A 12,952-nucleotide genomic window follows, 5' to 3' on the forward strand; every position below is an offset into this window, starting at 1 on the left:
GAAACAGTTGCTTTTATGAAGAGTCAGAAGTTTTCTTTCTTTCTAGTAATTTTGGTGTGTATTGGTTGTAATATTTATTTATTTACTTAGAGTCTGTAAGAAGCCAAATTTCCCCATTGGGTCAAATAAAGTATTATCTATCTAATTATGTTTTCACACAGTGCCAGTGGCACTAGATTTATTTGTTGATTTAATAAACCTCTTTAGAAAGAAGAAGTTTTACTTGCTCACAAAGGTGTCCTTTATCTAATTTGGCTGACGACTTGAAAACATTCATACATGAAATCAATACTTTTTTTGACATTATCTAAGACAAATGCTATATAAAATAGCATCCCAATTCCAAACATGATTTATTGGAAACACCAATATGCAACTCATTTTTGTAATTTACAGCGTAGGCTACAAACAAAGATCTCTTTGCAGCTTTGGAGATGTTTATAATTACACAGTTAACACCTTCTTGCATTTAAATTCCTATCAATTCAAAATGCATTTTCTTTCATATTGTTGCATGTAAGCAGTCAGACAAACTAATTAACATACATCTTAACTTAAATAAATATATTATGTAATTCTCTACAGGATCACATCCTGCCTACAGCAGCATAGTGGTGCTGTGGTTAGCATTGCTGTTTGGTCAGTGTAATGTTTACACATTTTCCCCACGTTGTTGGGGTTTTCGACCAGGTATTCCAATTTTCCTCTTGCAGCAAAGACAAACAGGTTGGGTTAATTAGTGACACTACAGTAGCCTGCTGTGAGCGAAAAGGGATGTTTGCCATGTTCAGGATTGTCTTCTGTCAGTTGCCTGATTTGGCCAGAATAGGTTCTAGCTCCCTGTCAATCAATGAATCAGAGTGTATTTAAGAATGGAATGACTGATGTTTAATTTCTGGTAACATATTATTTTAAACATTTAGCCAAATGTATATTTCATGTACTTATACATTTCTTTTGAAAAATATGTTATGTGGCTGTGAGCTTTTTATGTTACAATGTCCTAGTAGATACAAATCAATGCTATCTATGTTGCTCTTTTCTACTTACGTTACTTACACGTTAAATCTGTGTTGACCTTCTCTTCAAAAAGAAGTGCTCATGACCTTTCTGAGCTATTACAAGATAATCTAGGTATGGGTTTTAAATTGCAAGCATATGAGCAAGAAACAGGTATTCCTGAAGCACAGTACAAGTCAATTACAACCAATAACTTATTTGTGCATCTGTTTTAGAACAGGCCTACTGATGTAACAAAGTTGGGTGCAAGAAACTTAAAAGCTGAGAATTTTTTGAACCAAGGTCGTTGGAGCGGCGAGTTATCCACGGTGACCAATACAACATCTTGCCACCCTAAGTATTGTACAACACACTGACATTAACAATAAATTTAATTTAATTCATTCATTTAAACAGTTGTAAACGCTTTTCTAGGTTGGTTGTATTGGCTAAAAACTCAACACGCGAGGTTTAAAACTGTGCTGCCAAATTTCGCGTTTTTACAGAAGATGATCTACTATTAATATCTGTATCTGAAAGAGAACAGTTTATTTGTACATTGAGGGTCCTGATGACATCCTCCAGATTATGCGCGGTCAGACCACTTCTTCGCGAATGAAGAGCGAAGTAAAGGCAGCTGTTCTTCTGCAAGACTCGCGCAGAGCTTGCACCAATTGGTCAAAATCTGTGACGTAAACTCGTACTCTCTGCGCAGCGCGGTGCGGCTGCGCGGTGGCGTGTTTGCCACGTCTAGTTGTACGGTTGAGATTTCCTGGTGTAAGGAACGACAGTCAGTGACCGCCTGTATCATAAACAGCAACCTGCTAAAGCAAAACACCAACTTGGGTAAGTAGTGGATCTTTCCGTGGGTACTCAAAATAAATATGTGTTTCTGTTTCTACAACAGTCTCTCAAAAAATTAAAAATAAGCTCCTGTAGTTACTATCTTTCACGATATTATCAGCTGCCATTAATATTGTTTAACTCTCAATGATTATGATCATAATTCCAATTAATAGGAAACAACCTGCAATGCTTTATATATTTTTTTCACTTTCGCGAAGTGATATTTTCGTTTTCATTCAGCGGTCTAATCCGGTTATAACGTGTCGCCGGTATAATGAGGTTTATTACGGCGCACAATCTTGCAGGAAGTGAGGGTCATAGAAATCGTAAGTGCTTCTTTCTGGGGTGATTATGTTGCATGTACACATTTCCGGCAATGACGTAACGATCGGGCCTGTTGTTCTTAGAAATATTTTTTTAAAGGTAGTTCTGCTTTCATTTACGTGTTATTGAACTACATTCCCGAATACAGGTATAGGTTTAGGCTTCGGCAAACATAAAATACAGAACGGTTCAGCTTTCATATCACGTCGTGGCGATTTCTTTATGATTTCTCTGTATGACACTGCACGATTCAGGTTGTGCTAGCGTATGTGATAATTGACTAGAACGAACAAGCTGGTGATATTTTCTTGATGCATCCATCCGTATTTGGATAGTATGCTGTGATTATAACAGTCGGAGGAAGAACAATTTAACGGAAACAATGCAATGCTAATAGAAATAATCGACCAGTTCACACATTGATAAAACTCCCCCAGCAAGTTTATCAACCACCACAGCAGTTGCAACTCACGAGAATTTCACAATGCCTTATACAATTTAGTTTTTGTTATTATTTACAGTGTTCGTAATACATGGTGAACGATTGTTCAAGGTACATATGTTTGAACTGTTTGGACTTGGATGTAAAAATCTCCAAGTGGAACAAGGTGTCTGCTGTGGGGCAAAGTATACATTGCCCAATCTGTTTCTTGGAAAACTAGTAGCCTTTTTTGCTTGAGTAAAGTGTTTCAACGGTTTCAAGGTTTTTTTTTTGAGTCAGACTGAATATGAGTCGTATATTTCTGGGTTTAATTTCTTCTGACTCTGTGTGAACTTGAACAAGGCACTTAATCTACTTGTGCTCCATGGTAGAGGGCAGCACAAGAAATAATGTATTATGGAATGTATTGATTCACAATCGCTTATGCAGATTGATATCCCTGAAGCTTAACTGACTTGGTGTTGGACTGTGATGACTAAGTGTTCCCGTAATTTTTTTTTAGCAGTATAGTAATAAAAGGTATATGTGTGCCTGTAGTACTCTTATCAAAAATTAAAGGAACACTTAATCATGAAAAGTCTAACACCAAGTCATTTAAGCTTCAGGGATATCAATCTGCCCAGTTAGGAAGCATAAGTAATTGTGAATCAAATTCACCTTATTTGATGCAAATGAAACTGACAACAGGTGCACTGGAGAAGCAACAGCAAGGCAAACCCCAAAAAAGGAATATTTTTGCAGGTGGTGGCCACAGACAATTGCTCTCTTCTTATCCTTCCTGACTGATTCTTCTCTAGTTTTGCTAGTATCCTTGTCACTACTGGTATCATGACGTGGTATCTGCAGCTTATTCAGTGTGCACAAGTAGTCCAGCTCCTCCAGGATAGCACATCATTATGTGCCATCACAAGAAGGTCTTGAGAGCATGGAGGAGGTACCAGGAGACAGGCCGTTATATGAGGAGAGGTGGACAGGGCCATAGAAGGGCATCAACCCAGCAGCTGCTCCTTTGTGCAAGGAGGACAGGAGGCGCACTGCCAGAGCCCAACAAAATGACCTCCAGCTGACTACTAGTGTGCATGTTTCTGACCAAACTGTCAGAAACAGACTCCTTGAGGGTGGCACAGGGGCCTGATGTCCTCTAGTGGGACCTGTGCTCACAGCCAATCACTGTGCATCTTGATTGGCATTCACTAGAGAATACCACATTTGGCAGCTCTGCCATTGGCTCCCCGTAATCTTCACAGGTGAGAACAGGTTCACACTGAGACGTTAAAGAGTCCATAGAAACAACGTGGTGAATGTTATCCAACCTGCAACATTATCCAGCATGACTGGTTTGGGCGGAGGGTCAGTGATGGTTTAGTTGGGCATATCCTTGGAGGGTCACACAGACCTCCATATGTTAGGCAATGATACATTGACTCCTGTTAGGTATCGTGATGAAATCCTCTGAGCCATTGTCAGACCTTAATCTGGTGCAGGGTTCCTCCTGGTGCAGGATAATGCCCAGCACCATATGGCCAGAGTGTGCAGGCAGTTCCTGGGTGATGATGACATTGACTGGCCTGTACATCCTCCAGTTCTCCACGGGTCCAGTTCTCCACGGGTAATGGCCTGTCTCCTGATATCTCTGCCATGCTCTTGACTGCACATTTGGATGTTCCATCCCGGAGGAGCTTAAGTACTTGTGCAATCTGAATCGGCTGCACATACTGCCTTATGCTACCAGTAGTGACAAGGAGACTAGCAAAAAGCAAAATTACACAAGAATGAGTCAGGAAGGATAAGGGAGAGTAATTGTCTGTGGCCACCAACTGCAAAACCATCCACTTTTTCAGGGTTGTCTTGCTGTTGTCCCTCTAGTACACCTGTTATCATTTTAATTTGCATGAAAGCAGGTGACGTTGATTCACAATCGCTTATGCAGATTGATATCCCTGAAGCTTAACTGACTTGGTGTTGGACTGTGATGACTAAGTGTTCCTGTAATTTTTTTTAGCAGTATAGTAATAACTTGGAAATTTTTAGAAATTCATAAAGTAAGTGCTCAGTTCTTGTTCAAGACGGTTATGGGTATTTGTTCCAAAGAGCTTGTTAATTTAATGCCAGTCATGTTCTTAACTACCTGTAATCTCCTCATTTAATCACACAACTTGCTCCAGCTCAGAAGTTGCCAAGTTCAGTCATGGGAGGTACAGAAGCTTCTGATTTTGTTCCAGTTTAGTTGCCTAGTTAGAAGTCAATTCCCGCCAAACAGTGAACTTATGGATGACAGATCACTCTCGCATTCTATTATTTTTCCCTTCTGAGGATGATTATCCTAGTGATTTGTGGCCCAGCGCAAGCTAGTTATTCTTGATTGTTTTTCTTGCTTCAATTTCTTTTCAAATATTTTAGTAAATTAAAAACTTTGTGATGAGCACACACAGATCTGAATAAATCCATGTTATATGGTGAACTGCTGGCTCCTTTCATTTGCATCTTACTGTTCATTTTCAGCTGGTGAAAAAACAAGAAGCAATTAAAAACTGTATGCAGTTGTTTAAGACTCTGAGAAGCAATTAATGGTTGGGAATCTTACTGAACAAGTGAACTAAAATGAAACTCAAAAATGTTGCAAGAGTTATAACTACTTAAGCAGCAATAATTAATGTCTAATTAACAAACTGGTCTGGGGATTTTTTGGAGGGGTGAAATTTGGTTTTGCTTCGCTTTTTTTTCTTTGTATTCCTAGTTTTCCTTTGTTTTCTTTGTAGGTATTTTGAAGTAGATAGTTGTATGTGTTATGTTGCTTTTTATATGTCTGATTTAGAAGAATGCCACTGCACTGTAAAGTCATGTCCTTTCCAACTGCAGTTGAGCTGTATGGGTTCCTAAACCAGTTAAGGCAATCCGTGGAAAGTGAAAGGAAATAACATAACAACTTCTGCTCAAGACCTTGCAGATGTTTACCTATTGTCTCACACAGTGCAGCACTGTTGACACCCTGCCATTTCTGGGTGTGTGGGAACATGTTAAGGTTGGCACTTTCGACATGTTGTTTCCAGAGCTGCACCTTTGAAAAAAATCCCTTTATTTTATCTGTACTTGTGAGCAGGTTTTCATTTCGGCCTTGCATTCGTGTGTTCAGGTCATTCATATGTTGAAATATACAGTATCTGCCAGATATGCCAGTCTTGCACACCACTCGTCACTTGAGAGCAACTTAGCGTCATCATACTTCTGATTTGTCAAAAACACTTTCAAGTTCCTCCCGCAGCTCATACACACGGGCTAAAACTTTGCCACGAGACAGCCACTGGACCTCCTTGTGGAGCAATAACACTTTATGTTGTGATGTGAAAATGCGACTTTTTAAAGGTCTCGTCTTCACAAAATTTATCACGCGCACATCTTCCAGTACAGCAGCTAGGTCTGCCGGCAATGTCTTGGCAACAAGCATTTCCCAGTGCAGAAAACGATGCATTGCAATGACATCTGGATGTTGCTCTTTCACTCTGTTTACAAATCCTTTGGTGTGCCTGAGCATGGCAGCTGCTGCATCGGTGCAAACACTTGTGCAGTTTTGCCACTTTAGTCCTCCTTGTTCAAGGTAGTCTGACACAACTCGAAAAATTTCCTCTCCTGTTATTCTTTCTGGCAGTTCCTTGCAAAACAGAACGTTTTCTCTGATGATGTCTCAATGTACAAAGCGCACATTTGCCATAAGTTGTGCATGTCCACTGATATTTGTAGATTCATCGATTTGCAATGCAAATTTGCCACTAATGTGCAACTTTTACAAAACTATCTTTTCAATGTCAGCAGACATGTCTTCAGTATGTCTGGAAATTGTATTATTTGAGAGACGGACTTGGGCTATTTCTTTAACAGCGCCAGGGCCGATCATCTCTTTTATGATAAAATTTTGCAGTATTAATGTCTCTGCTATGGCGTGTGGCTGTTTTGATTTAGCGATGAGTTCAGCAACTTGGTAGCTAGCTTTAAGTGCTTTCTCACTCGTCTTGGTGGTTTTCCTCATTAATGCTGCCTGTTTCTCAGTCTGTTCATGCAGTTGAACAAAATAGTCCGTGTTCTTGTTTTGAAGTGATTGGTGTTTTGTCTGGGGATGGCGTTTAAGTTTACTTGGAACCATGGCACTGTTTGACAATTTTTTCCCGCACACCAGGCATAGCAGAATTGGCTCGGTTGGTTCCCCAGTATAAGTGAAACCAAAGGCAAGATAACTTTCATTGTGTTGTCTTGAGCTCACCTTTTTTGCTTTCTTCTGACCACTACTCATGCTAGGGCCTTCATCTGGGTCGGAATTTTCTCCAGGACTCAGGTCAGATTGGCTACTTTTTCTTTTCAAATATTTATCCATCGCTATTACTTGCGGCGTTGTCTCACTCACAGCATGACTATGTACTTTCGTATTTCTTCTTCGTCTTCTGTTTTACTGGTGGTTGGCAACCCACTTAATTGGAGCAAGAAGTTGTACTGCCCTCTAATGACAGGCAGAATAAACAGGCAGCCTTAGAGTACCAATCAGGTGAAATTGGATAATCTTCCACGGCACACCTGATGATTTCTCACGACACACTTATGTGCCGCAGAACAATGGTTGGGAAACACTGGTTTAGGATACTTGTTACAATAAATAAGTCTTAAGTATTGCACAATGTTTTTCTGTTGTTTTATCAACCTTTTTATTCTTGTGTGTGTATGTATGTATATATATAATATATATATATATATATATATATATACATACACATACATACATGGCATTCGTAGTCTGAATCACAATCTGATTGTATGGGTGGTTACCTACCAGGTAACGCTTGTGGTTGGTCAGCAAGTCGGCTAACATCCGCCACGGTGCCCTCTTTCAGTTGCGAGAAGCAGATCATAGAATGGTTGAAATAGTTTTACTGTCAAATAATGCAAAGAGTACACGACACGTGTTTCCTCCTAATTCTGAGCTTATCAGGCGTACACACTGACTGCATCCCCTCTCGGGAATCGAACCTCGAACGTTAGCGCCAGAGGTGAAGCCACTAACGCTGCGCTACGGCATGTGGTTCGTTCATTTGACAGCATGTAGATCGGAGTAATTACATTCATGGCATTCGTAGTCTGAATCACAATCTGATTGTATGGGTGGGTACCTACCAGGTAACGCTTGTGGTTGGTCAGCAAGTCGGCTAGCATCCAGTATTGATTGTTGTGTGTTTAATGTATGGTACACTGCTCTTGCAAAAGGAAATGTGTCTTTTATAATTTAGTTGATGAGGGTACCACAGTGGCAAGGTAGTTAGTTCTGTTGTCTCATGATTCCAATGTCCAGAGTTTAAATCATCCATCATTTATCATCTGCATGGACTTCCCCTCCACATAATGAGAGATACACAGGTTAGATTAATTGGTGACTCTAAATTGGCACAATTGCATTAATATGAATGTGTGCTTGTATGTGCATAATAATGTATTATTGACCTGTCCAGATTTTTCTCCTAGCTTGTGCCTTTTTGGCTGGGATAGATTGCATCCCCTCCCAACCCTGAACTAGATTCGACAAATGACCAAAAGTCAAATTAGAATATATTCTATATATTAGAATATATTCTACTTGCTTCGCTTGCTATCCCCTGTGTTTGGTTTTCCGGATATACACTTTTAAGATTTTTTTTTTCTTTGAATTCTTGCTATTTCATTAGTTTCACTTTTATTTCAGAACTTATGTAAAAACAATATTTGGAATCTTTCGAGTCCCAATATGCTGAATCTTTTAAATGAGGTCAGAGACCTGTGTTTAATGACTTTGTATCATAATTCAGGATAGGTTTCTCTGTTTGGAATTTCAGCACAGAGAAAGCGATCTACATCATCAGCAGGTAATTTTTTTTTTTTTTTTTTGCAAATTAACCAATAAATGCATGTGAGGTAAAACGCGTTTTTAAATTCTCTGACTTAAACTTAAAAGCCTTACAATATTTACATACTTCTTACATATCACCTGTATCCATATATTCGATCTCTGTTCGCCTTTTAGTTATTTCTCCGAGTAATAATTTCTCTTTTTTTGCGCTAATGCGCTGTTTACTTTCTTTTTTTGACACTGTCGTTTTTTTTGAGTCCTTTGAATTCCAGTTGTCATTATCTCTAACCTGCTCTGCATGTGTTTGGCCCCTTTGTTTTGTAACCTCTTTATGACGTTTTACTTTATTTTCTACTGTCTTTTATTCCTGACCTTGCTTTGTCCTGCTTTTTTTCAATGACACCTGGTCCGTGGTGATTATTTTCCCTTTTTCAAGTAATAATTTCCATTTGTTTGCGCTACTGCAATCTTTGTTTTTTTTTTTATACTTTCTAATTTTCCTACTTTCATATTCTTTAACTTTCTCCACATTTGTATCGCGCATGTTTTTTTTTTTTTTTTTGAGCCTTTCAAATTCCACTGCTTTCATAATCTTCTCTGCATGTGTATAGCGCCAACGTTTGTGAACGTGTTTATGAAATTCTACTTTGTCTTTTACTCTGTTTTTTAATTCTGAGCCCAATTGGAGGTGCTTTGTTCCAATTCCACTTGTTATGGGCTGATAATTACTTTCCTTATTTTCTGAATTTGCACCTAGATTATTTTTCCTTTTTTGCTATTTTTTTCTCTCCAACGCTTTTGAGTCTCTTTTCTCTGCGCTGCTTTCTTCTTTGCTTAGTCGTCGACATTTCATTTATAATGTATAGTCCTTATACGCTTTATATGTGCTGAGACCCTGGATCTTTGTGTGCTCAAATCCTTCACAGGACTGAATGTTTTGCTGCCTTGTTGTCTTTTTTGATATTGATTGTAAGTAGGGCGTGTCTTGCAAGAATCTCATGTTGTCCGTCATCGCTGAGACCTGTCCTGGGTCAATCTCTTGGCACAGTGTCTCATGTTTAAGGTCCTCGCGGGTCTTTTAACTGTCTTCCGTGATCTTAACGTGAAGATCATGTCTCGACGCCCTACTGTTTCTCTCCAGGATTTTTTTTTTTTATAATAGAGAGATATATCTTTTGCACAGACTTTCCATTTAAGTTTAAAAGACTGCATTTCTCAGATAAATTTAGCTTTGCAATGATCATAAATAACAATCAGGGCAAGACAAAGAAAGAATCCAGGCTTTAATTACAGACTATTATAAATAAAGTTATTCCAGAGTGGGAAATACAGTGAGGCAAAGAAGTATTTAGTCAGCCACCAATTGTGCAAGTTCTCCCACTTAAAAAGATGAGAGAGGCCTGTAATTTTCATCATAGGTATACCTCAACTATGAGAGACAAAATGAGAAAAAAAAAATCCAGAAAATCACATTGTCTGATTTTTGAAGGATTTATTTGCAAATTATGGTGGAAAAAAAGTATTTGGTCAATAACAAAAGTTCATCTCAATTCTTTGTTATATACCCTTTGTTGGTAATGACAGAGGTCAAACGTTTTCTGTAAGTCTTCACAAGGTTTTCACACACTGTTGCTGGTATTTTGTACCATTCCTCCATGCAGATCTCCTCTAGAGCAGTGATGTTTTGGGGCTGTCGCTGGGCAACACGGACTTTCAACTCCCTCCAAAGATTTTCTATGGGGTTGAGATCTGGAGACTGGCTAGGCCACTCCAGGACCTTGAAATGCTTCTTATGAAGTCACTCCTTCATTACCCGGGAGGTGTGTTTGGGATCATGGTCATGCTGAAAGACCCAACCACGTTTCATCTTCAATGCCCTTGCTGATGGAAGGAGGTTTTCACTCAAAATCTGACAATACATGGCCCCATTCATTCTTTCCTTTACACGGATCAGTCGTACTGGTCCCTTTGCAGAGAAACAGCCCCAAAGCATGATGTTTCCACCCCCATGCTTTACAGTAGGTATGGTGTTCTTTGGATGCAACTCAGCATTCTTTCTCCTCCAAACACGACAAGTAGAGTTTTTACCAAAAAGTTCTATTTTGGTTTCATCTGACCATATGATATTCTCCCAGTCCTCTTCTGGATCATCCAAATGCTCTCTAGCAAACTTCAGACGGGCCTGCACATGTACTGTCTTAAGCAGGGGGACACGTCTGGCACTGCAGGATTTGAGTCCCTGGCGGCGTAGTGTGTTACTGATGGTAGCCTTTGTTACTTTGGTCCCAGCTCTCTGCAGGTCATTCACTAGGTCCTCCCGTGTGGTTCTGGGATTTTTGCTCACCGTTCTTGTGATCATTTTGACCCCATGGGGTGAGATCTTGTGTGGCGCCCCAGATCGAGGGAGATTATCAGTGGTCTTGTATGTCTTCCATTTTCTAATAATTTCTCCCACAGTTGATTTCTTCACACCAAGCTGCTTACCTATTGTAGATTCAGTCTTCCCAGCCTGGTGCAGGTCTACAATTTTGTTTCTGGTGTCCTTTGACAACTCTTTGGTCGTGGCCATAGTGGAGTTTGGAGTGTGACTGTTTGAGGTTTTGGACAGGTGTCTTTTATATTGATAACGAGTTCAAACAGGTGCCATTAATACAGGTAACGAGTGGAGGACAGAGGAGCCTCTTACAGAAGAAGTTACAGGTCTGTGAGAGCCAGAAATCTTGCTTGTTTGTAGGTGACCAAATACTTATTTTCCACCATAATATACAAATAAATTCTTTAAAATCAGACAATGTGATTTTCTGGATTTTTTTTTCTCATTTTGTCTCTCACAGTTGAGGTATTCCTATGATGAAAATTACAGGCCTCTCTCATCTTTTTAAGTGGGAGAACTTGCACAATTGGTGGCTGACTAAATACTTTTTTGCCCCACTGTAAATGAACTTTTCAGTGTGTCCAAGTGGACAAAACATTTAAACAAATATGTAGCAAATGTGTGTAATTAATAACAATCGATTTTTTGTATGTTTTCTCATTGGCAATGATAATAGTATGTTTAAATGTGTATGCATGTATTGTAGAGGTGGTTCATCAGGTATTAGATAAATAGGTTCCGACGTTTGATGGTGCCTTGGAGGTTTGTAAATGACTACACTGACCAATAGCAGTTCTTTTCTACATATTTGTGGAAAGTTCCCTTGATAATGACATGAGGAGTCCCTGAAATTAGGTGTTGCAACATTTTTTGATGGTGGTAAAGAAGCTGGGTTATATGTTAAATTTTAGTGCCCGGAGATGACCCAAGTTTTATAAACAATTTACATAACATTTCTATTATTATTAAGTTATTAAGCAGTTCGCATATGTTTGCAACCCGAGATTTTTCTTCTTTTTTTGCATATAACAAAGACATATGCTTTGCATTTGCCATTCCAACAGATTGCACATCACAAACATTAACACTGCTATTGTTTTTTTCGTGTCTGCCGTTTCTATAGGAGGGTGACAATGAGTTAAATTCCAATGGATGTTTTTCAAAAGTTGACAAGCAATAAGCAAAAGGTATCACTGAAAACCACAGAAAACAAAAACAGCAAAAAAAAAAAAAAACAGTACGAGGAAAGTTCGAAGAATTTTTTTTTTACAATGTTTGTTTGGGGATCGTTGTGTAAATGTGTACAACTGAGCTGTGAGCACAGATCTAACTGCTCTGTGGATGATTCATTCAAGCATTTCAAGGTCACTTCGTTGTAATGAAAGCATCTGCTGAATGCACTTCGTAGTAACGAGACTTCTATAGACTCGTGTCATATGGGGAAACTGTCGGGACCATAAAAACACTTTGTTGTAATACTCTCTTACCTCGGTCTCTCTCTTCTCTCTGTGCCGCTGCAAAGCCCCGCCCGCCAAGCGTTCTGAAAAGTCTGAGTGAGTCTCCGTTGCCGGCAGTTCTCTCGCGGCCCGGCTGTCAGACGGCTGCGGCCCGGTAGTGGGTCGCGAACCGGTGGTTGGGGACTCCTGCTCTACCGTACCCATTCAGTACCCATACCTTTTCTATTCATACTATGTTTGCATGTTAATAATCTGGTATGTTGACCATGGGTTGCATGTAGAATATCTATAAATAAACTGTTGAAATTAGCTGTTCTTCAGTGTCTGAAGAAAACAATATGCACCTTTAAAAGGTGTTTTACAGATCCATTAAGATTTTGTTACTCTATGAAAAATATAGACTAGCCTATCAAAGAGTGAAAGAGCAAATACAGGTGACTTTAGCATTCACATTTACGAGCTGAAACCGGGAGACAAGGTTTCATTTAAAGAGTAGGTTGGTGTATGCAAAAATGTTTTAGTACCTTGTGAGTACTAGGCCTGGGTAAAAATAACGATTTTCTGATAAATCATTATTTTTCATTTAAACAATTCTATTTTTATATACATCCAAACAAGTAGAGCCTAAACAAATCCACATCAGAGAT

General features: G+C 39.2%; 1 protein-coding gene across 1 annotated transcript in view; it reads left to right on the forward strand.

The window, feature by feature from the left end:
- Positions 1-1,690: 1,690 nt before the first annotated feature.
- tfg (trafficking from ER to golgi regulator) overlaps positions 1,691-12,952 on the forward strand; it is a 146,278-nt gene continuing 135,016 nt past the window's right edge. The window contains exon 1 of the mRNA XM_028799937.2: positions 1,691-1,845. The gene's annotated coding sequence lies outside the window, so the exon portion shown is untranslated. The remainder of the gene's footprint in view (positions 1,846-12,952) is intronic.

This window comes from Erpetoichthys calabaricus, chromosome 4 (assembly GCF_900747795.2).
Source record: "Erpetoichthys calabaricus chromosome 4, fErpCal1.3, whole genome shotgun sequence".
Lineage (NCBI taxonomy): Eukaryota > Metazoa > Chordata > Cladistia > Polypteriformes > Polypteridae > Erpetoichthys > Erpetoichthys calabaricus.